Source organism: Xyrauchen texanus, chromosome 29 (assembly GCF_025860055.1).
Source record: "Xyrauchen texanus isolate HMW12.3.18 chromosome 29, RBS_HiC_50CHRs, whole genome shotgun sequence".
Lineage (NCBI taxonomy): Eukaryota > Metazoa > Chordata > Actinopteri > Cypriniformes > Catostomidae > Xyrauchen > Xyrauchen texanus.
In genome coordinates, this window is record NC_068304.1 from 3,767,361 (window position 1) to 3,789,416 (window position 22,056).

A 22,056-nucleotide genomic window follows, 5' to 3' on the forward strand; every position below is an offset into this window, starting at 1 on the left:
AGAATGATTCCTTTGTTCCGTCACGGCTCATTTGCATGTTTCTGGCTGGGTTTATGACGGTAAGAGATTTTGGGCTGAATGACTCAAAAGATAGTAAAACATCGCGTAATATCATTCTACAGAGATCTTATATTCGAATTCAGCTCGGACAAATCGTAAGGTTTAATTTGATACCAAGAAAGGTATATTTAGTACACTTAATAAGGGAATATACACTGAGGCTATTAAATATGAGGCCTCAGAGTTTAAAACACACAACTGAAACAGTTCTAACTGAGTTTGATATACCTCAGAAATACACAACATACAGGGATTACACGTATTTCATTAGCAATATGCAGTTCTGTGTTTAACTGAAAACACACACACACACACACACATTTTTACGTTCAAAGTTTCCCCTTCCTGTCCACACGATAAGCACGTGGTGAGCATGCGGATGTCACATGCGGTTCTCTGTCAATAGTTCATTGTCTCTTTGTCAATACATTTATTGTGCTTGTGGAGGCTGGTTGGCGCTATTTCAGTAATTAGGGGGGGTTTTAACAGTAAGTTCTTGTTTGTTCGTGAATCTGTTAAGGCCACTGATCCTCCGCCATACCTTACAGTCCCCCTTTTTCGTCAGGTGATGTCCCTGTTGGAGACATCATCGGACGACAATCATCACGTTGGCGGATGGCAGGTGAATCATGAGGGTTTTGTAGCAGGTGGTTGTTCCACGGTGGGTGATGTAGACAGTAGCCACATCCAGGTCTCTGCAGCAGGTGCAGAGCAGCAGGCAGAGGCAGCAGGTGCCTTGACAGTGTGTCACCTGTCATTATGAAGTCAGTTTGTTTGAGGCAGGTGCTTGTTTGTGGCTGCAGGGAGTGGTTATGGGCATTGTGTAGTGTGGAGAGAGTTCCAGACTGACCTAGTACTGGTAGCAAAAGGGCAGCAGGTGGCCGTTCAGCCCTTGGTTCGGCACCTAGTCACCAGGTGTCTGAAGTCTGCAGTGTTACTCTGCTCTGGCAGCAGTGCTGACTTGAGCTTGCCTGAGTGGTGTTGGGCAAGAGTCAGAGGTTTGTTCTTCCCAGTACTCCTCAGGGGAGTTCTGTTCCAGGAGCTCTTTTGCTAGTGCTAGCAGCTCTTGTAACTCAGTAACAGGCGTTTCTAGCTGTCTTTGTGCAGCCTCTGTTTGGCACCTGTTTGAAAGGTGTACAGGAGGATGTTGTTGTAGACTGCTGTGGGACGTCCTGTGGTGTTCGCTGGGTGAGGCCTTGTGTTTGTTAAAGGCTTTCTGTGTCAGGTCACGCAGTTGTTGGATAGGCATTGTGTGGGGGCAGGCCATAATGCCTAAATGGTGACTTACCATAGGATGGAGGTTTCGGAGGAAAAGGCACTTGAAGCTGGTGTCCTCCTCCATCCCAGGTTTGTTCGTGAGCTCGAGTAAGCTCGTCTGAGTCTGTGGTAGTAAACATAGGGAGTTTCATGCCGACCCTGTTTGGTGTCTAGGGCAGCGATCAGTCCGTTTTTAGACTCTGAGAATTCCCTTATGATGGCTTGTTTCAGCTGCTGGTAGTTAGACTGGATGTTTTCTGGCTGTCGAGCCAGAAAGCGTCGCAACTCTGGGCTGGACGTGATCCAGATCAGATGGAGTCTATCTTGATGGTTCACACTCATCAAAGACTGCAGGTGAAAGTCAATGTCTCGCAGGTAAGCGTGGACGTCGTGGTCTCCTGCAAGCTCTGGTGTAAATGCAGGGATATGTCTGGCCATTCGGTTGAGGTCTTTGAGTGTCGCTACACGTGTCGTTTCAAGATTCGTCTGAATCAATCCTTTTCCTTCGCGGCTGCAGAAGCTTTAAGGAAACTGTCCGATGACGTGTTAAGCAGAGGGGTTTGTCTCCCCTTTGTAAATCTGTGCTTGGCTGGGGAGGTTTCTCTGCTGATTGCAAGTGGGGAGTGAGATGTCTCTCCTGCTGTGGTTCCTTTTGCAGCAGGTAAGAGTGTCTCAGTTCTCGTTGGACCATGTCAAGTTCATCTTTGGTGTTGTCCAGCTGCTGAGTCAGCACTTTAACTTCAGCTCTGGACACATTCAGTTGACCTTCACAGGCCATGATTCTGGCATCTTTGTCCAAGAGTTCAGAATTTGCTGTTTTTAACATTGAATCTTTGTGAAAGAGTACCTTTTCCAGGTGCTCTCTGGCTGTCTTTTCCAACTGCTCTTGTTGTTTAGCAGCTGTCAGAGCCGTTTGAAGTCTGTGGATTACCTCCTGTGACTCCCTTCTGCCAGGGTCCTTGTGTCTGTCCTGAGCCTCCATCTCTAGCTGGTCTATGCGGTTTTTAGCATGTGTCAGCTCCGTTTGGGACTCAGTGATCTGGCGTTTGAGGTTGTTTACCTCCTGTTTCAAACCTGTGAGGTTGTGGGCCAGGACGATAACCTCAGTCAGATATTTGTGCTCGTACCTCTGGTTTGAGTCGTCTGTCATTAGTTCTTTTCCCTCGTTTTCCAGTTGCTTTTTGTTCTGTTGCTGAAGGTCGTCAGCAGCCATGGATAAAAGGGTGTTCCTCAAAACACCTAGCCAGTCCTTTTGGCCTGCCATCTGGGCAGTTAGGCTGAGCATCTGCAACATTTTGGCACACTTCTGGTGAGAGTAAGGGCAAGAGACTAATGCAAGATCAAACAGGATTTGGAGCTAAAGGCAAAGTGAGACAGCAAGGTGTATAAGGTACAGCTAGGTTTTGCTAGGTGTGGTTAACAATTGAAATGTGTTCCTGATTATTACTATCTTAGCTGCAAATAGCAGGGTGCTCAGATTTGTGTGGATCTGAGTGGCTTTGCTAAAAGAGCGTAAGCCTAGATTTAATAAATGACTTAAGATGTTTCTTTGGGTCAAATTATTTATCAGCACTTACTGATAGCATACAACAGGCTTGATCTTTGAACACATGAAGAGGAGAAAGAAAGAGGAAGAAAAGAGCTTTCCTATTAGATTGTGTCTATTAGTGTTGCTCAAAATTATGCCATAGAAATCGTCTAGATTACTAGTGTAGCTGGCTCATAAAATTTAAGCAACTTGTTGCAAATAAACACAAAATCGAGAAGAAAAGTATGTCTAGTTACTTTTGCAGTTTTATGGGGAAATAAAACCACACTAGACCAAGAGGGTTAAATGGGAAAATGAATAGCTGACTTCTATTATTAGTAAAAATAATAAAAAGACTTGAAGAAGTGATTAAAATAGCAGAATAACCTTGTATTGGGAATAATCAATAGCACTTATGATTAACAATTAGATTTGCTTTGGACATCATTCTATAGTTGGTCACAGCTGTTATGTGTTCAAGACCACACAATGTGTTTGTCCCTCTATAAAGTTTAGTCAACGTGCCATTGAAAGTTCCCAATAACTATAAAAATTATTCTCTATCTAAACAGTTTACATGTAATTAAGTTTTTAGATTTAATTAACAAAGTAACTGCAAATTTAGCTGAACAGCGTTCAGTAAGGGATGCACCTGAAAGGTGCAGGTGAAGTTAGATGAGAAGAATTAAAGTTAAGGAAAGAGAAAGTGAGAATTCAGAAACCAGAAATGGGGTTAAAGGAAAATGGTTTAGATCACTTCACTCTGCATGCACACAAGCTGTAGATAAAGGCTTCATGTAAATTATGCTAGCAGCTAACTGTTGAAGCTATTAGTTAGCTTAGCCTAAGCTAAGGGGCTGCTAAGTTGGGTTAGCTTAGCCACCTAGGCTGGTTTGTTTACAAAATGGCGTCGGAAGGAAACACATGTGCTATCTGGAGTGAGCACTTCCTGTGACAAGTCGTTGTCATGGGAACCAATGCACTTCAGAGTTTCAGTGAGTGAAACACAGTTTTGATCACCAGGAAGCTAAGCCTTTTAGATGCACAGATAAAGTTTAGATGAAGGACATCAATCTAACTATAATTTGTAAGGCCTTTATACTGTGAAAAGGGGAGCATCACCCAAATCTACATTTATATAACACTGTACTGAGATTTCTTCATCAGAAACAGGTTAAGCAATCAATTCTGGTACAGTTTACATGCCGCTGAGCTGAGATTCCTTCATCAAAACAGACTTACACTTTAATACTGAAATTAGGGTTTCTTCGCTAAAATCATATTACTCGTACACTGATACCTTTTGAAAATATGCTTAAATGTGTTAAGACTCTTTCAATTACAGTAGAGATGTCAATTCAAGCCATCACTTTATCCGCATCCAAACAAGCCAGCAACTAGTGAAGCAAATGCCGTTTAGCATGTCATGTCCTATTCTGACCGGAATTATTCAATGCACACTTTTAAGTTGACAGTGGTTAAAGCTCATAACCTTTGTTTAATCATGCCCGCACATTCTCCACCATTATGTAGCTGAATCAGCTCTATATTCTTCCACCATTAGGTAGCGAATCAGCTCTATGAAATATTAATAATCAATCATAACTTGTTATAATCGATTATGAATATTTGGTCAGTTAATCGGGTTAACTTGATGTAGCTACATTAACATTACAACCAAATACTCGGTTCATCCCGTGAACACTCAATTTTGGTTATTAATTAATTAATTAATAGAAATGTACATTTCGGGGCAAGGGAAATGTCTTTCTTACTAAGTATTAAGAGCAAGTAGTCAAAATCTATGATTAGTGACTTTAGATATGAGCTTGAGACACAGACAACTTTACATGTGACATGAACAAGACTTTATTAACTAGACTAAACATACTACTCTAACATACATATACATACATTCATACAGTTTACCAAGGGAAAGAGGGCTGAAGCAGAATACAGAAAGGCAAGAAGTTATAGCATTGTTTGAAGTTCAGCAGATCAACAGCCTGAGCAAACCATCATATTAGTTCTGACACGCCCTTTTAGAAAGGGGTTAAGGATACTTAATGTATCAAATAATGAGACTAAGTTTGATACTTGCATGTCCCATTTGAATTAAACTGTCCTGATGCAATTTGTTGAGGCTCCAGTTGATCTTTGATGATGTTGTCTTGATGAGAGAGAACCAGTGAGAGTCAGAGGATCTTGGTGAATGGGCAGTCGAGGCCGTAGCCTGGCACATGCTTGGGAGTCCTTGGGGCCTTTAGTTTGGCATCATTCAGCGAGAGAGTGAGAGAGCACGAGGCTCAGAGAACCAGAAAGGCAGGAAGCCGGAGGAGCATAACAGAGCTGAAGAGATAGGAGAGAGGATAGAGCTAAGAAGAAGAGAGAAAATGGGCGCAGCAATTTTATACCCTTAGCACACATGTCCCACCTCTCATTGGCTCCGACCAATGAGAAGGGTTTGGGTTCCAGGCGGAATTTGGTTTATTGCTCTTTGTTGTAAAATTGCCCATTGCATGTGCAAGAAAGAAAATAGGAAATATACTGGTAATACTAATATGTTGTTGTTATCGACATATCATGTACACAGTCATTTCAATCTTCAAAATACCAAGTTATAGAGACCAAATATGCCACACATATGATTTTGGTTAACCATAGTATGCAAAGTCTGAAACATTAACCCATTAGTTTGCAAGAAAACATAGATCAAGCACATTTAAGGGAAAATGTGAGATGGCACATTAGATACATGTCAATATTTATCACATGGATATATAGAATATATATATAGGATTAACAGGGTTCATTTCTCTTTCTCAGTAAGAGAATGAAGGGAGGGTCAGCACTTCTCTGAACATTCCTTTGGAGGTCGTAAAGTCTCCCTTACTCTGGGCAGGAGAATGATTCCTTTGTTCCGATCACGGCTCATTTGCATGTTTCTGGCTGGGTTTATGACGGTAAGAGATTTTGGGCTGAATGACTCAAAAGATAGTAAAACATCGCGTAATATCATTCTACAGAGATCTTATATTCGAATTCAGCTCGGACAAATCGTAAGGTTTAATTTGATACCAAGAAAGGTATATTTAGTACACTTAATAAGGGAATATACACTGAGGCTATTAAATATGAGGCCTCAGAGTTTAAAACACACAACTAAACAGTTCTAACGAGTTTGATATACCTCAGAAATACACAACATACAGGGATTACACGTATTTCATTAGCAATATGCAGTTCTGTGTTTAACTGAAAAACACACACACACACACACACATTTTTACGCTCAAAGTTTCCCTTCCTGTCCACACGATAAGCACGTGGTGAGCATCGCGGATGTCACATGCGGTTCTCTGTCAATAGTTCATTGTCTCTTTGTCAATACATTTATTGTGCTTGTGGAGGCTGGTTGGCTTATTTCAGTAATTAGGGGTTTTAACAGTAAGTTCTTGTTTGTTCGTGAATCTGTTAAGGCCACTGATCCTACGCCATACCTTACACATTAAAGGAGTCAGGATTTGTAATCATTTTGAATTGTTTTTATGAATAATCATGATTTTACTATGATAAACATAATATCTATGATAAACATAATATCAGTGTTTATATCATATATAACATGATATAAACACTGTTTACTGGTATAAGAACACAGATTGTGAGAGTTTAATGGAACAGATGGTGTCAGAATAAACAACTTGGCAATGGCTTCTTACATATTACTTTTATTACTACCATAGATTGATATAGCAGAAGTAAGAGTAGTATGTGAAGTATGCCATTGTGAACTCAGCCCACGAAACACACGTCACCATTGCCACGCAGTGAGTCTGGCCAATCGTGAATAAGCAGTATCATCATTTAGAGCTTGTGCAGCTGCTTTGGAGCAACTGCAGCAGCTGAGCCAACTGGCTGCCCTGGAATCATTCTCGCAACCTGCACATCTCAACAGCTTCATCCTTCCTCATGGGACAAATACTTGTTGCTTAGCCCATATAGGCCAATTTTCAGATTTCTACAGCTTAAATGAAATATACAAAATATGATTAAACACATCTTGACTTCTGGCTCCTCTTGGTCTTTGCAAAGATCTTGCTGCAGTGGCACAACAGATGCCAAAGCCTTTCACATCGAAGGAACCTAACACTGTAGCCAGAAGGTGGCAATGAGATCTGTGTCAATGTCCTGTCTCAGCAAAGGGTAAGCACTAATGTGTAATTCACATAATTCTGTGTAGGAAAAGCTGTTGTTGTTGTTGTTTGGTAAAGTAATCTTCTTCTTTCCCAGACCTATATTTTGCAACACACCACATTCTTCAACTGCAGGTACAATGTCAGCTTTAGGGTCAGCATGGCAAGAAGATAATGGGACCAGGGTGTTTCATCCGATCTCCTGGACTAGGTGGACCACATTGATGCTGGCTGTCGATAGGGCGGAAAAAGACTTGACAGATTTGCCTGGACTAAATCAGATCTAGAGGCTGATGGTTGAGTGACTGGAACTACCAAATTAATGAGATCCATTCCTTATTAACTCTAAATGAGAGGGAATGGATCTCATTTGGCCTGTGTGCCCTTTGCCCATCTGATGTTCAGTCATTGCTGCAGTGTCAACAGTGTCTGACATTGATTTGTCACCCAATAATAACTGATCTGCCTCCTGTATACAGTCTGGCGGCTCGGATGTTTGCTTCACATCTGCTGAAGAAAAAGAGAGATGTGATACAATATTGAAGAGTAACATTAGGCTACCATTAACCTATACTTTAATTTATTTTTACAAGGATAGACATTTGTAAATGAATGCTACTGATTCCAAGAATACAGAACATATTTAAGCAATAAGTTATGAGAGGCCATGCTATATTTTGAATATAATCACAACTGAAGGCCATTGTAAGGCACAATGTTAAGTTGGAAAATGTTAGTTATTTTACGTGTCATTTTAGATTTGTATTAAATACCATCCTTCCATAAGAAGATTTATGGTCCGTACACATCATTTGTGTATTATTATAATTACAAGATTCCCACTTGTAAAAAGCATTGATGTCATCGCAGAACTCATAATTACAAGTTGTAAACTCGGACAGCTCCAACTTCACATACATGACATCATGTAAAAGGGAGCAATATGTCAGCGGCCTTAAAAATTAAAGGTAGTGGTGAGTATATTTCTGTTAGATATGCCACTTTATTATGCCAAGGTTACCTGAAGTGTGGTGATTGAAAGATCGGATCATTTTACTGACTTGGATCTTTGAGTCTCGTTCAGCAAAATGAATTTCAACTCTTTTGGTCCCAGTCTTTCATTCGTTCTTTTATCATGTGACAGCCGTATACACTATGCACACACACAGGAAACAAAAATGTTTAGTTCACCTCCTGAGTCATCTGGTCTGACTATTGACAAAAGAACTAACAACTTGTACAAGAAGACTCAAGAGGTGATCTAATCATTTGATCTTAAAATTGCTGCTGTAACACCAGTCCTTAAAGGTCCTAACCTATATCCACCTTCCCTATGCAACTATCATCCTATTTCTAACCTGCCTTTTATATCTAAACTTCTGGAAAAAGTTGTAGCCTCACATTTACAATCACATCTTGCAAATAATCTCTATGACCCTTTCCAATCTGGTTTTGCCTCTTCCACAGCACTGAAACTGCTCTCACGAAGGTTATTAATGATCTCCTCCTCTCTGCTGACTCTGGATTTCTCAATATTCTGATCTTGTTTGACCTTGTCACTGTATGCCACAAAACACTCCTTTCCCGACTTTCGGATATTGGTATTACTGGAACTGCTCTATCCTGGTTTTCCACCTACCCCACTAACAGACAATATTTAATCTCTATTAAGAAAGACAAATCCCATACTGCTCCTCTCACTCAGGGTATCTCGCATGGTTCTGTACTAGGTCCACTACAATTAATAATTTACGTTCTCCCACTAGGTCAGATCATCCGTCGTCATGGTCTTATTTACTGTATCACTGCTATGCTGATGACACCAAAATGTATTGATGAAACTGGGACCCCCCATGGCTGTGTGCTCAGTCCACTGCTGTTCACTCTGCTGACTCACGACTGTGCAGCAATGCACAGCATGAACCACATCATCAAGTTCGCCTATGACACGACTGTGGTGGGTCTCATCAGCAAGAACAACGAGTCAGCATACAGAGAGGAGGTGCAGCTGCTAATGTACCTGTGTAGGTCTTTGAATATGGACAAAACAAAAGAGATGGTTGTTGACTTTAGGAGAGCACAGAGTGACCACTCTCCACTGAACATTGTCGGCTCCTCTGTGGAGATTGTCAAGAGCACCAAATTCCTTTGTGTTCACCTGGCGGTGAACTTCACCTAGTCCCTCAACAGCTCTATTACCAAGAAAGCCCAGCAGCATCTCTACATTATTCGAAGGCTGAGAAAAGCACATCTCCCACCCCCCATCCTCACTACATTCTATAGAGGGACTATTGACAACATCCTGAGCAGCTGCATCACTGCCTGGTTTGGGACTTGCACCGTATCGGAACGCAAAGCCCTGCAGAGGATAGTGAGGACAACTGAGAAGATCATTGGAATCTCTCTTCCCTCCATCAAAGACATTTACACCAAACACTGCATCCGCAAATCAACCAGCATTGTGGATAACCCCACACACCCCTCACACAAACTCTTCACCCTCCTACCGTCTGGCAGGAGGTACCAAAGCATTGTGTAACAGATTCTTCCACCAAGCCATCAGACTCCTCAAAACTCAGAGACTCGACTGACACACACACAAAACACCTGTACACCATCCAACTTTGCACATGTTCAGAGTTGCTCTTAATTCATTGTCACTTTATACCTGGCTGCTACCTCAATAACTGCTATGTCCATAGAACACTCATAGTATGTTATGTTTACATTTGGCATTTTTAGAAAGTGTCATCTTTTTGTACTACTCGATTACAAATGTGTACTGGTCGGCGATGCACTGTCTCCCACTGTGCCTATTGTCCTGTTCCTTTTAGTATTTAATGTACTGTCCCGTACTTTTTGCACACATTGCACGTGCACTTTATGTAGGAACTGTAGGGTGCGCTGGTTGTTTAGATCAGTTTTACTATCAGATATAACTAATAATTAATGTTTATTACTTATTGATTAAATTAAATACTAACTAGTAATTAACTAGTTAAATTCTATCCTCGGGGCACCACTATTTGACAATTATAGTAAGTGACTGATCAAGTCTCACAAAATTCTACCTTTAAGATTGAGTATTTTGATTAATAATCAAAATAATCGAAAAGGGAAGAAGCTAGTCAAATTATTGCCATATGAATCCAACAGTAATCTGGTTACAGTTGGCTTCTAACAACAACAATTTAACAATACTGAAGCAATACTGGAGTTCTTGACGTGGCAGAGGCTGGCTTCAACACAAATATTCAAACAAACTACTAGGAGTACTTCTTATTATAATATAACAAGATTATTATTATAGTCAAACAGCACTGATCACCGCCAATACTTTATGAATATAACGAAAAAACATTACATGGAAATCCTAACTAAATGGTGGAGCTATATGCTAGTGTATGTATGTGTGTGTGGGTGTGTGTCTAGATTCGGTAACATAGACGCAAAATGGTGGACTAAACTCCACGTGTGGAACCAGTTTCAAAATGGAGGTTCGGTTTCAACATTGAGAACTAGATTCAAAATGGCCAACTGAATTCAAAATGGAAACTAGTTTCAAAATGGAGGATTAGCTTGTAAAGGGCGGAGCCAACGATTATTTGAATGTGTAGGAATTGTTGTTGTTAGAAGCCAACTGTAACCAGATTACTGTTGGATTCATATGGCAATAATTTGACTAGCTTCTTCGCCTTTTCCATTTTCTAAATAAAATCACTGTTGTCTCACAGTGAAAATGAAATGAACCGGTTGTAATAAGTATACTACAGGACTGGAACAAAGCTAAGTTAATCTTACTCTACTGTGGCCAAATGGTGAGGTTAGAAAAACGTGGTCTCTCTTTGTCCAGAAGGAGGGAAATTCCTTTGTGTGTAGATATCGTCTCTTTAGACCGCAGGCTGGAGCAGCTGTAGGCAGAGACCGAAATCAAATCTGTCCGCTGGTTTTGTGGAGATGATGACATCATCGGTCATAGGCCGCTTTTGAACAATGACATTTGAGATCGGGTACATGGGCGGGACTTCCCATCTGGCTGTGAAGCATTCTGGGAAACTGAGTTCAATGTCTCACCTTTGATCATAGAACAAAGGGCCATGCTGTCTCCGCTGCCATTTTGAGGTTCTATCAATTGCTGCCGGATTGCCTTGATCACCGGGTTCTGTTTCTGCATGACCCTCAAGTCTACATTGCCCGGTTGTTGACCCAGTTTCACAGTCAGTAGGCAGCTTTGGGGATTTTCCCCTTTGTCATACCTCTGTGCCAGGGTGGCGCTGAGGCAGTGGGAGGAGAAGCTTGCCTTTATGTGAAACTCCCCATCCTTGTCTGGGTAAACGAGGAAAGGGGCTGAACAGATCTTTGCCTTCAGTTCTCTGAAAGCCCGCTCTTGCGGGTCTCCCCCTTTAAATACCATATCCTTCTGGAGGAGCTTGGTAAGGGGCTTGTTTTGTGTGTAGCTGACAAGGCTCACATCACAGGGCTCTGTCTGCAGTGGTTTACCAAGAGAGAGCATTGCCCTTGCGACTTTTGCTAAAGTCTCCTTGCACTTAAGGCTGATTTCAGACCCAGTGTCCAGTAACGCATGGATGTCTATACATCTCCCTACCATCACTGAGGTGTATATGCGTCTGGCATTAACCTTGTGGACAAGGTCTCCCAAAAATTGAAGGAGCGGAGCATTGTATTGGGCATGACTGTCACTGGGAGTGTTGGGGTCTCCCTTGTGTTCTTCCCCAGCCTACGAAGTAGACTCTGGCAGTTGAGGGGGAAAGAGTCTTGCCTAGTCATGTTGGTGGATTGTCACTATCGGCCCCCTTGTGGTCATCGTCTGGCCCTTTGGGGGGACAGCAAGAAGCTTTGAGGTTCTTCATCACGTCTGCTAGTTGTTTCTGGAGGAGTCTGACCTTCTGCTCCAGATCCCTCTCTTTGGGAGGCCCTGAACCAATCCCTTTGTTTCCATTCCAATGTCTGGAGTTTTTCTTAAACCCGACATTCCTTTTATTTGGAAAGGGATTCCATTCTTTGGGCTCTTGCTGAACCTGGGAGTGACCCTTGTGGTCATTCCCTTGGTTCCTCCAACCCCCCTGTGGGTGGTTGGGCATGCGTTTTGGGGCTGCTGCTTTGCTGCGTACTCTGGGTTGAGGCAATTCATAGCCCTCAAGCTCTAAGTCTGCCCTCTCTGAAAACTGGATGTCCAGGACTCTGACATCGTCGTCTTGTTTATCAGTCGAATACATGACTGTTTCCCATGTCATCTGGGCCATCTTCCTAATCTCCTGCATGGTCGGTTTACCCTGCTTACACATCAGTGTAACATGGGTTTGCAAACAGGGGTGGAGATTATGGAGGAAGAGAGATCTGTGACCTGGACGCTGGTCGCCTTTTCCGATTTCTAAATAAATTCACTGTTGTCTTGCAGTGAAAATGAAATGATCCGGTTGTAATATGTATACTACAGGACTGGAACAAAGCTAAGTTAATCTTACTCTACTCTGGCCAAATGGTGAGGTTAGAAAAACGTGGTCTCTCTTTGTCCCAAGTTCAATGTCTCACCTTTGATCATAGAACAAAGGGTCATGCTGTCTCCACTGCCATTTTGAGTGGGGCTAGGCCCTACAGAATGTTATTTAGTCTGTGTAGTCTCATGTGGTTCTGTGTTTGTCCTGAAAGGTGAGGGTCGAAATCCCTTGTCTCTTCAGATATATCAATACATATATATATATATATCCTTTTATATCAATATCGATCTATATTCTGTTGCTTAACTTCTTTAATAAAATGATGAATTAACTATATGCATGATCACATAATCAATTTTATTTTTCTTATGCATAACTGAAATATACTTTGAATCATATGTGTGTTGGAATGTTAACTAGTGTCTTTTAAGGAACATTCCAGAGAGTCTCTCTCTCTGTCCTGCCCGTAGTCTGAAGGTCCTTTGGGGATAAGCTTAGCTGTGATGAGAGGGGGCAGGGAGAATGTTAAACATATGTTCCAGATGTATTCTGTGGTTGATTTTTACCTGTCCATGACTAATTATATGATTTAAAATCCTATGTGATAGCACTTGAATAAGTAGAAGTGTAAATTTTCTCTTATTATCTCTTTAAGGGAAGGAATGCATGTTAAATCTTTCTTCTCCTGTCCTGCCCGTAGCTTTCGATCTCCTCGTGAGACTTTGCCGCTGGCTGTACCAATTTCACTGCAAACTATTCTTCAGTAAATTTTGGATTCTTTAATTGTACTTCTCGACTCCTGGTTTTCTTTCTCCATATCTGATCGGGTCATAACTGTTTTACCCCTAACAGTCCAATGTGTTTTTATGTAGCACCATGGTCCTGGAGGAGCATTGTCTCGTTTTGCTATGTACTGTACTAACTGTATATGGTTGAATGACAATAAATACTAATTTACTTGACTTGGCTTGAAAAACATGCTATTAGTGTAAAAGATCTCTTCTTTGGGTTGCTGTTCCCCTTCAGACCAGCAGGGGGTCTGAAGGGGAACAGCCTTCCTTGAGCCTTCCATGCCATGCTCCTTCCAGGCCTGCAGATGGCACTTATACCTTGAGCTCTGTTCTCTCCACTCCTGCAGATGGCACCAACGCCCCTAACCCTGTTCAACACTCTGCTTGTTAACCCTCATTCCCTTCACTTGTGTCTAGGCCTTTATAAGTCTGTTTGTTCCCTGCCTTTGTGTTCAGTCTTGAGCCTATGTACCCTGTGCCTCCAGTGACCAGTTCTCTGGATCATGCATATGAATTAACTATATGCATGATCACATAATCAATTTTATTTTTCTTGTTGCCTGCCTTTGTGTTCAGTCTTGAGCCTATGTACCCTGTGCCTCCAGTGACCAGTTCTCTGGATTATGCATATGAATTAATTATATGCATGATCACATAATCAATTTTATTTTTCTTATGCATAACTGAAATATACTTCCAGGCCTGCAGATGGCACTTATACCTTGAGCTCTGTTCTCTCCACTCCTGCAGATGGCACCAACGCCCCTAACCCTGTTCAACACTCTGCTTGTTAACCCTCATTCCCTTCACTTGTGTCTAGGCCTTTATAAGTCTGTTTGTTCCCTGCCTTTGTGTTCAGTCTTGAGCCTATGTACCCTGTGCCTCCAGTGACCAGTTCTCTGGATCATGCATATGAATTAACTATATGCATGATCACATAATCAATTTTATTTTTCTTGTTCCCTGCCTTTGTGTTCAGTCTTGAGCCTATGTACCCTGTGCCTCCAGTGACCAGTTCTCTGGATCATGCATATGAATTAACTATATGCATGATCACATAATCAATTTTATTTTTCTTATGCATAACTGAAATATACTTTGAATCATATGTGTGTTGGAATGTTAACTAGTGTCTTTTAAGGAACATTCCAGAGAGTCTCTCTCTCTGTCCTGCCCGTAGTCTGAAGGTCCTTTGGGGATAAGCTTAGCTGTGATGAGAGGGGGCAGGGAGAATGTTAAACATATGTTCCAGATGTATTCTGTGGTTGATTTTTACCTGTCCATGACTAATTATATGATTTAAAATCCTATGTGATAGCACTTGAATAAGTAGAAGTGTAAATTTTCTCTTATTATCTCTTTAAGGGAAGGAATGCATGTTAAATCTTTCTTCTCCTTTGCCTGAGGGGTGAATATTTCTTATCTCACTGTTTTGGTTAAAATGACCTGATAAATGTGTGCTCTGGTTCCCTTAGTGCGCAGAGAAACACTGTCGCTTGTCAGTGTTTCGTGTGTGCGTATTGACCTTCTACCCAGGTTTTGAATCCAGGAGACACAGCAGGCAGACTCGAAGACGCCGAGACCATCTGCGAGGTCACTTCAGATGTAAATCTCGGGCCAGGATGACAATTGCGCTGATTAATGTTGATGTGCTATAGCTATCTATATGTTGTGACTTTATGCTCTGTTAGCCAATCAGGAGTGAAATAATAGAATGTACTCCTTGCAAATGGTATAATTGATGTAGAATTTTGTGTAAGGTACGAGTTAGCTTTCAATCTCCTCGTGAGACTTTGCCGCTGGCTGTACCAATTTCACTGCAAACTATTCTTCAGTAAATTTTGGATTCTTTAATTGTACTTCTCGACTCCTGGTTTCCTTTCTCCATATCTGATCGGGTCATAACTGTTATACCCCTAACAGTCCAATGTGTTTTTATGTAGCACCATGGTCCTGGAGGAGCATTGTCTCGTTTTGCTATGTACTGTACTAACTGTATATGGTTGAATGACAATAAATACTAATTTACTTGACTTGGCTTGAAAAACATGCTATTAGTGTAAAAGATCTCTTCTTTGGGTTGCTGTTCCCCTTCAGACCAGCAGGGGGTCTGAAGGGGAACAGCCTTCCTTGAGCCTTCCATGCCATGCTCCTTCCAGGCCTGCAGATGGCACTTATACCTTGAGCTCTGTTCTCTCCACTCCTGCAGATGGCACCAACGCCCCTAACCCTGTTCAACACTCTGCTTGTTAACCCTCATTCCCTTCACTTGTGTCTAGGCCTTTATAAGTCTGTTTGTTCCCTGCCTTTGTGTTCAGTCTTGAGCCTATGTACCCTGTGCCTCCAGTGACCAGTTCTCTAGTTAAGTGTGTTCCTTATTATACCCTTTTGACCCTTGTGTCTATTTTTGTTTCTCTGTTTTGTGGAAGCTTGGCTTTCCTTGTTTATTTGTACTTTGCTTTATTCTTCAAGTAAAGATTATATTTTTGAGGAAGAAACACAAGTTTCCTGACTTATTTCTCTTCAGCTCTTGGGTTCAACTATCGGGGTAAAACCAGGATATCCCAAGCAGAACGCAACCGACGGATGAGGGACAGATGCTGCCTCTATTGTGGCAAGCCAGGCCACTTTCGCTTTGCATGTCCTGAGTTGTCGGGAAAAGCCAACTCTCGTCCAGGAGGAGAGGAGCCAGGGCGAGAATAGGAACCATCCCCGGCGACCTCTGGTTTGTCGATCCATGCCACCCTCACCCATGGCATTCAACATCATCAAGTTTGTGCCTTTGTAGACTCTGGGCCGCCGGGAGTTTTATGGACTTTGAGTTGGCCAAGAGACTTTCAGACTATTCAGCCTGTGACCCTTCAGACCTGTGACCTATTTAACTGCTTCCTGGTACCTGCCCACCTCAAGGAAGGCTCTACTCTCTCTCTGGTCCTGAAAGTTTAGCCATGATAAATACCTCAAAGAATCTCTGGACAGTGGATTCATCCGTCCTTCCACCTCACCTGCAGGAGCCAGTTTTTTCTTTGTTGAAAAGAAGAATGGCAGCCTCCGACCCTGCATAGACTCCCGAGGTTTAAACCGTATTACCATAAAGAGCTGGCACCCTCTCCCCCTCATGACCACGGCTTTTGAGATCCTGTAGGGTGCCACCATCTTTACTAAACTAGACCTTCGTAATGCATATCACCTAGTTAAAATCCGTGAGGGAGATGAGTGGAAGACGGCGTTCAACACCCCGACAGGCCACTACGAATACCAGGTAATGCCATTCGGCCTGGTAAATGCCCCAGCCTTCTTCCAGGCCTTTATTAACGATGCTCTCAGAGAGATGCTGAATAGATTTGTGTTTGTTTATCTGGATAACATATTAATATTATCCCGCAACTACCAAGAACACATTCAGCATGCTCTGCAGGTCCTGGTGCAGTTGCTGAAGCATAAACTCGTTGTGAAGCTGGAGAAGAGTGAATTTAATGTTCCAGCAGTCTCATTCCTCGGCTTCTGTGTGTCCAAGGACAGCCTCCAGATGGATCCGGGCAAGATTCGGGCAGTCTTGGATTGGCCCTATCCAACTTCAGTGAAGCAGGTACAGCGCTTTCTAGGCTTCTCCAATTTTAATAGGAGATTCATTAGAAACTTTAGTTCTGTTGCAGAGCCCCTCTCCGCACTGAATAAGAAGTCAACCAAACAGTTTGTGTGGACCAGCAGAGCTAACCAGGCCTTCAATAATTTGAAGCAACTTTTCACATCTGCCCCGGTCCTTACTGTCCCTTATCCAGAAATGCCCTTTGTATTGGAGATGGACGCCTCACATATGGGGATAGGAGCTGTCCTGTCACAGAGGAGTAAGAGTGATAATAAGCTTCACATGTGTGTATTCTTCTCTTGTCGGCTTGCCCCAACTCAGATGAATTATGATATTGGGAACAGGGAGCTGCTGGCCATTAAAATGGCATTGGAAGAGTGGAGGCATTTGCTAGAGGGGGCCAAATACCCTTTCCTCATATGGACGGACCACAGGAACCTCACTTACATCCAGGAGGCAAAGAGGTTGAATTCTTGATAAGCCCTCTTTTTTAACCGATTTAATTTCACTCTTTCCTATCACCCAGGTTCCAATAATATTAAGCCAGATGCACTCTTGAGACAGTTTGAGCCAACAGAGGGGGCTCCTGTCCAGAACCTATTCTCCTCACTTCCAGGGTGGTGGCCCCCATCCAGTGGGATATTGAGACGGCTGTCAAGAGGGCCCAACTGCAGCAGCCAGGACCAGGTAATGGCCCTCCTGGGTGCCTCTTTGTCCCTAACTGTCTGAAGTTTTGCAGTAGGCTCATGCCTCCCTCCCTTCTGGACACCGGGAAAATACTAGAACTTGCAAGCTTGTCCAGAGGAAGTTCTGGTGGCCTAAACTGCAGAGGAACGTACAGGCCTTCGTCGCTGCTTGCTCAGTTTGTGCCCAGAACAAGGAACCTAGGACCCACCCTCAAGGCCTGCTGCACCCACTTCCTATCCAGAGATGCCCTTGATCCCACATTTCCTTAGACTTCATCACAGGCTTACCACAGTCTCAAGGAAATACGGTAATTCTGGTGGTGGACAGATTTTCTGAGACTTGTCGTCTCTTACCTTTGCCAAAGCTCCCCACAGCAAACCAAACAGCAGAACTGTTAATGAGGCACGTGTTCAGGATCCACGGCTTCCCGCAGGATATGGTTTCCGACCGGGGCCCACAGTCGGCTCATCGGATCTTCCATCAGCCTGTCTTCCTGCTTCCACCCCCATTCCAATGGCCAGACAGAGAGAGTAAATCAAAACATTGAAAGGACACTTAAGAGGCCTGGTCGCCGACAATCACTCAACATGGAGCTCTCGATTAATCTGGGCTGAGTTTGCACATAATACCCTTTACCATTCTTCCCTAGGCATGTCTCCTTTTGAATGTCAGTATGGTTTCCCTCCCCTCTGTTTCCCGGACAGGAGCCAGAGGTTGAAGTCCCTGCTGCTACACAGCTGGTCCGCAGGTGCCAACGTTCCTGGCAAAGAGCATGTGTTGCTTTATTGAGAGCCACCTGACAACAACAGAGGCAGGCTAACCGATTCCGGAGGGTGGGACCCACGCTTCACCCAGGGCAAAGAGTATGACTGTCAACCCGAGATCTTCCTCTGAGGGTGGAATCACGAAAGCTGGCCCCACGATACATTGGCCCATTCAAGGTCCTCAGAAAAATTAACCCAGTTTCCTATCGACTCCGTCTGCCCACTTTTCATGTTTCACGGTTAAAACCTGTTGTTTGCCCTGCTCTGTCTCCAGTTAGTAAGCCTGCCCCAGTACCTCGTATCATTGATGGCCGGCCAGTCAGCTTACACAGTCCGCAGACTTCTGGATTCTCGCAGGGTCCATGGGATGACTCAATATCTGGTGGACTGTTAGGGCTATGGCCCGGAGGACCGGACCTGGGTTCCTGCTCGAGACATCCTTGATCCGACTCTCATCTCAGAGTTTCACCGAGCCCGAGGGAACTGACAGAAGAACGTCAGGAGCCATTCCTAGAGGAGGGGCTCCTGTAAAAGATCTCTTCTTTGGGTTGCTGTTACCCTCCAGACCAGCAGGGGGTGCTTTCCTTGAGCCTTCCATGCCATGCTCCTTCCAGGCCTGCAGATGGTACTTATACGTACATTGAGCTCTGTCTTCTCCACTCCTGCAGATGGCAACAACACCCCTAACCCTGTTCAAAACTCTGCTCGTTAACCCTCATTCCCTTCACCTGTGTCTAGGCCTTTATAAGTCTGTTTGTTCTCTGCCTTTGTGTTCAGTCTTGAGCCTATGTACCCAGTGACCAGTTCTCTTGATAAGTGTGTTCCTTATTATACCCTTTTGACCCTTGTGTCTATTTTTGTTTCTCTGTTTTGTGGAAGCTTGGCTTTCCTTGTTTATTTGTACTTTGCTTTATTCTTCAAGTAAAGATTATATTTTTGGGAAGAAACACATAACACTTGAGCACTGCAGACCCGGGTTCGATCCCCACCTACGGCAGCCTCATTACAATTAGCTCATTAACTACCTGTATCAATGTAAAAATGTTAACAGTAATTTACGCAAATTCAATGCTGACAAAACTTAGATTATGATTTCTGGGCAACAAGCACTTATAAGAAATATTGACATTTAAACCCTCTAAAACCATTAAGAATCTGGGAATCACTTTTGATCCATCTCTTTCTTTTTAAGCCCATATTAGAACCATCACTAAAACTGCTTTTTTCCATCTACATGACATTGTACAACATCGCCCCATTAATTTTCTGGCTGTGTGTAGCAACTGCCGCTCTGCAGATCCTTCAGAAGGTTTGCAAAATTTGAAATGAGCTGCTGAAGTTACATTTTTAAAAATATTCCTGACCTTTTCTGTCTGTGTAAAGAATTTCATTATGGATTCTTTTGTAAATCTGTAACAATGTGATGCAGCTTTGGAAATAGGATGTTATTAAGGAATGGGGCAAATACAAACTATATTGGACCCAACAGCAAACCTGCATAAAAAAAGAAAAAAAGAAAAAGAAAGAAATGTTGATACAAAATAAAAAACAATGCTTTACTCAACATTATAAATGAACCTCAGAGGGAAATCATTACATATGTATGATATACCTCCTTTTAGAATCAGGAATTGTTATTGTCTCATCCTGAGCCAGCAGATGGCAGGAAAGCCCTTCAAGTGAAAGAGAACTGAATCATGACACACACATGATCAAATTTCACATGTCAGAGGATACAGCCGATAAAACAAAGATAACATACTAATTTGACATGGAATCAGTTAATTTGCCTCTAGAACTGCAGTTTTCTGCATTACCATGACAAATAATGTGGATGTGTTAGCAAAAGCAACTGTGATTTTCCCTGCAGAGTGAACAAAGCCATTGTCACTTTGTTTAGCCATTAATGCCAGACAGATTCATTTTGGCCTCAACCTTTGAGAAGCAACTTAACGTCGAAAGGTAGGACAAGCATTGCATAGTAAATAGTTGTACTGCTAATTCCAGTTAGTGATGTGCTTTAAATTAAAATCTAGGTCTTGTAAAGAACAAATGCTCAGTGCAAGCACATTTAACTCACATTTATTGGCTTCCTCCTGCAGAAGAACATTAATAATTAATTATTCAGTGACAATTAGAGTTATAATAAACATTTCCATTGTAACTGCCATCAGTTCTCCAGGTGCTGACATCAGAATATCCTCACAATAACCTTAAAAACGATGTCTACTACACCTTCAATTTACAAAGTAATACATTTTTAAAGGTAACCATAAAAATATAGTGATTGGACACACATTAAAGTGTAAGAGAAGCCCTATTTAACATAAAGTCAAACAAATAAATGTTGATGTACATTAGTCAAGTACTTATGGCACAAACCATCATAGCTGTATTTGCAAAATTATATACAGTAAATATAAAAGTGCTTTATTGAACATGGGGAAATGTTTTATGGTGGATCATTGCCTTCACTCATTTCATATGCTATAATCAAATCTATTAATTTGTTAATGTTTCTTCAACAGACACAAGTAAATTATATTAAGCAACTCAAGCAGGTCAAGGCTGTTACATGAACCATTTCAGCTACTTCAACAACTGGTTTAAATGTCATATGTTATTGTGTCGATGTTCAATTACTTTATGCTTGATTCAAGGTAGTTGTGGCAGGGCGGATGGTGGGGCCGGGGTGTGATTCTAAACACCCAGTCCCTTATCAGGCTAATCAAGCCTCCGAGAGAGATAAAGACCGACTGCGGCAGATGGTGTGGGAGAGAGAGATCATTTACAGGCATGTCCATCATGTGTGTGTGTTTTTGTCTTTTGTTTAAGTTTATCATTAAAATATTATTTATATTGCCAAGCCGGTTCTCGCCTCTTCCTTGCCTGTTTATATCCCTTTAGAGTAGTGTAAAACGCAAGGCATTATTGCATGAGGTTGATCATGCATCAGATCTTATTTGGAAGACCATTAATAACAGGTTCCCTTTGTTACTGCAAAACTGTTAAAAGAAACAAACAACATGAATTTGATTATGACTCCACTTCCCCAGTCTCTTTCTTTCTGTATGTACTCCCTCTGTCATGTGTTTCAGTACAACTGACTGTACCTGTCTTCTGTCTCCTTACTTATCCAGTTTCACTTTCATGATGAGCCTCATTTCTTTTTGTAGCTTTCAGTGTCTCTGATATGCTTCTCGCGCATGTGACTGTGTATGTTTTGCTGCAGATTTCAGGAGACATTTCCACAGAGTGGCGCCAAAGCTCTCTTTTTATTTTCTCCTTCACAGATGAGGCTTTTGAAATATCTCCAAATAGATCCAAACTAACCAAAACAACCAACACAAATGCATTTTTGTACTAAACCTAACCAGGATAAAAATGTATTTTTAATCCATAATTAAACCTCAAAGGAGACCACTGCATTTTCTGTGGCATTTAAGCCACTTATGGAGCATTAAAGGTATATTCTGTCAATTTGCGTATTCCCTTCGAACCCAAGATTCAAAGCCAACAAGTTACATGAACTGTAAAAAAAAATCAAACTTCAGTTTTGTCAGATAAACTCAATTTTTAACATTGATTAAACTAATTAATGTAGAAACATTTGAGATTTCTTAAAACATTCAATATTTTTGCATTAAGTTTACAAAGAACTTTTTACAAAGAAGCCTCCCATGGACATGCAAATCAGGAAATATCATAGAATATAGAAAACTGTG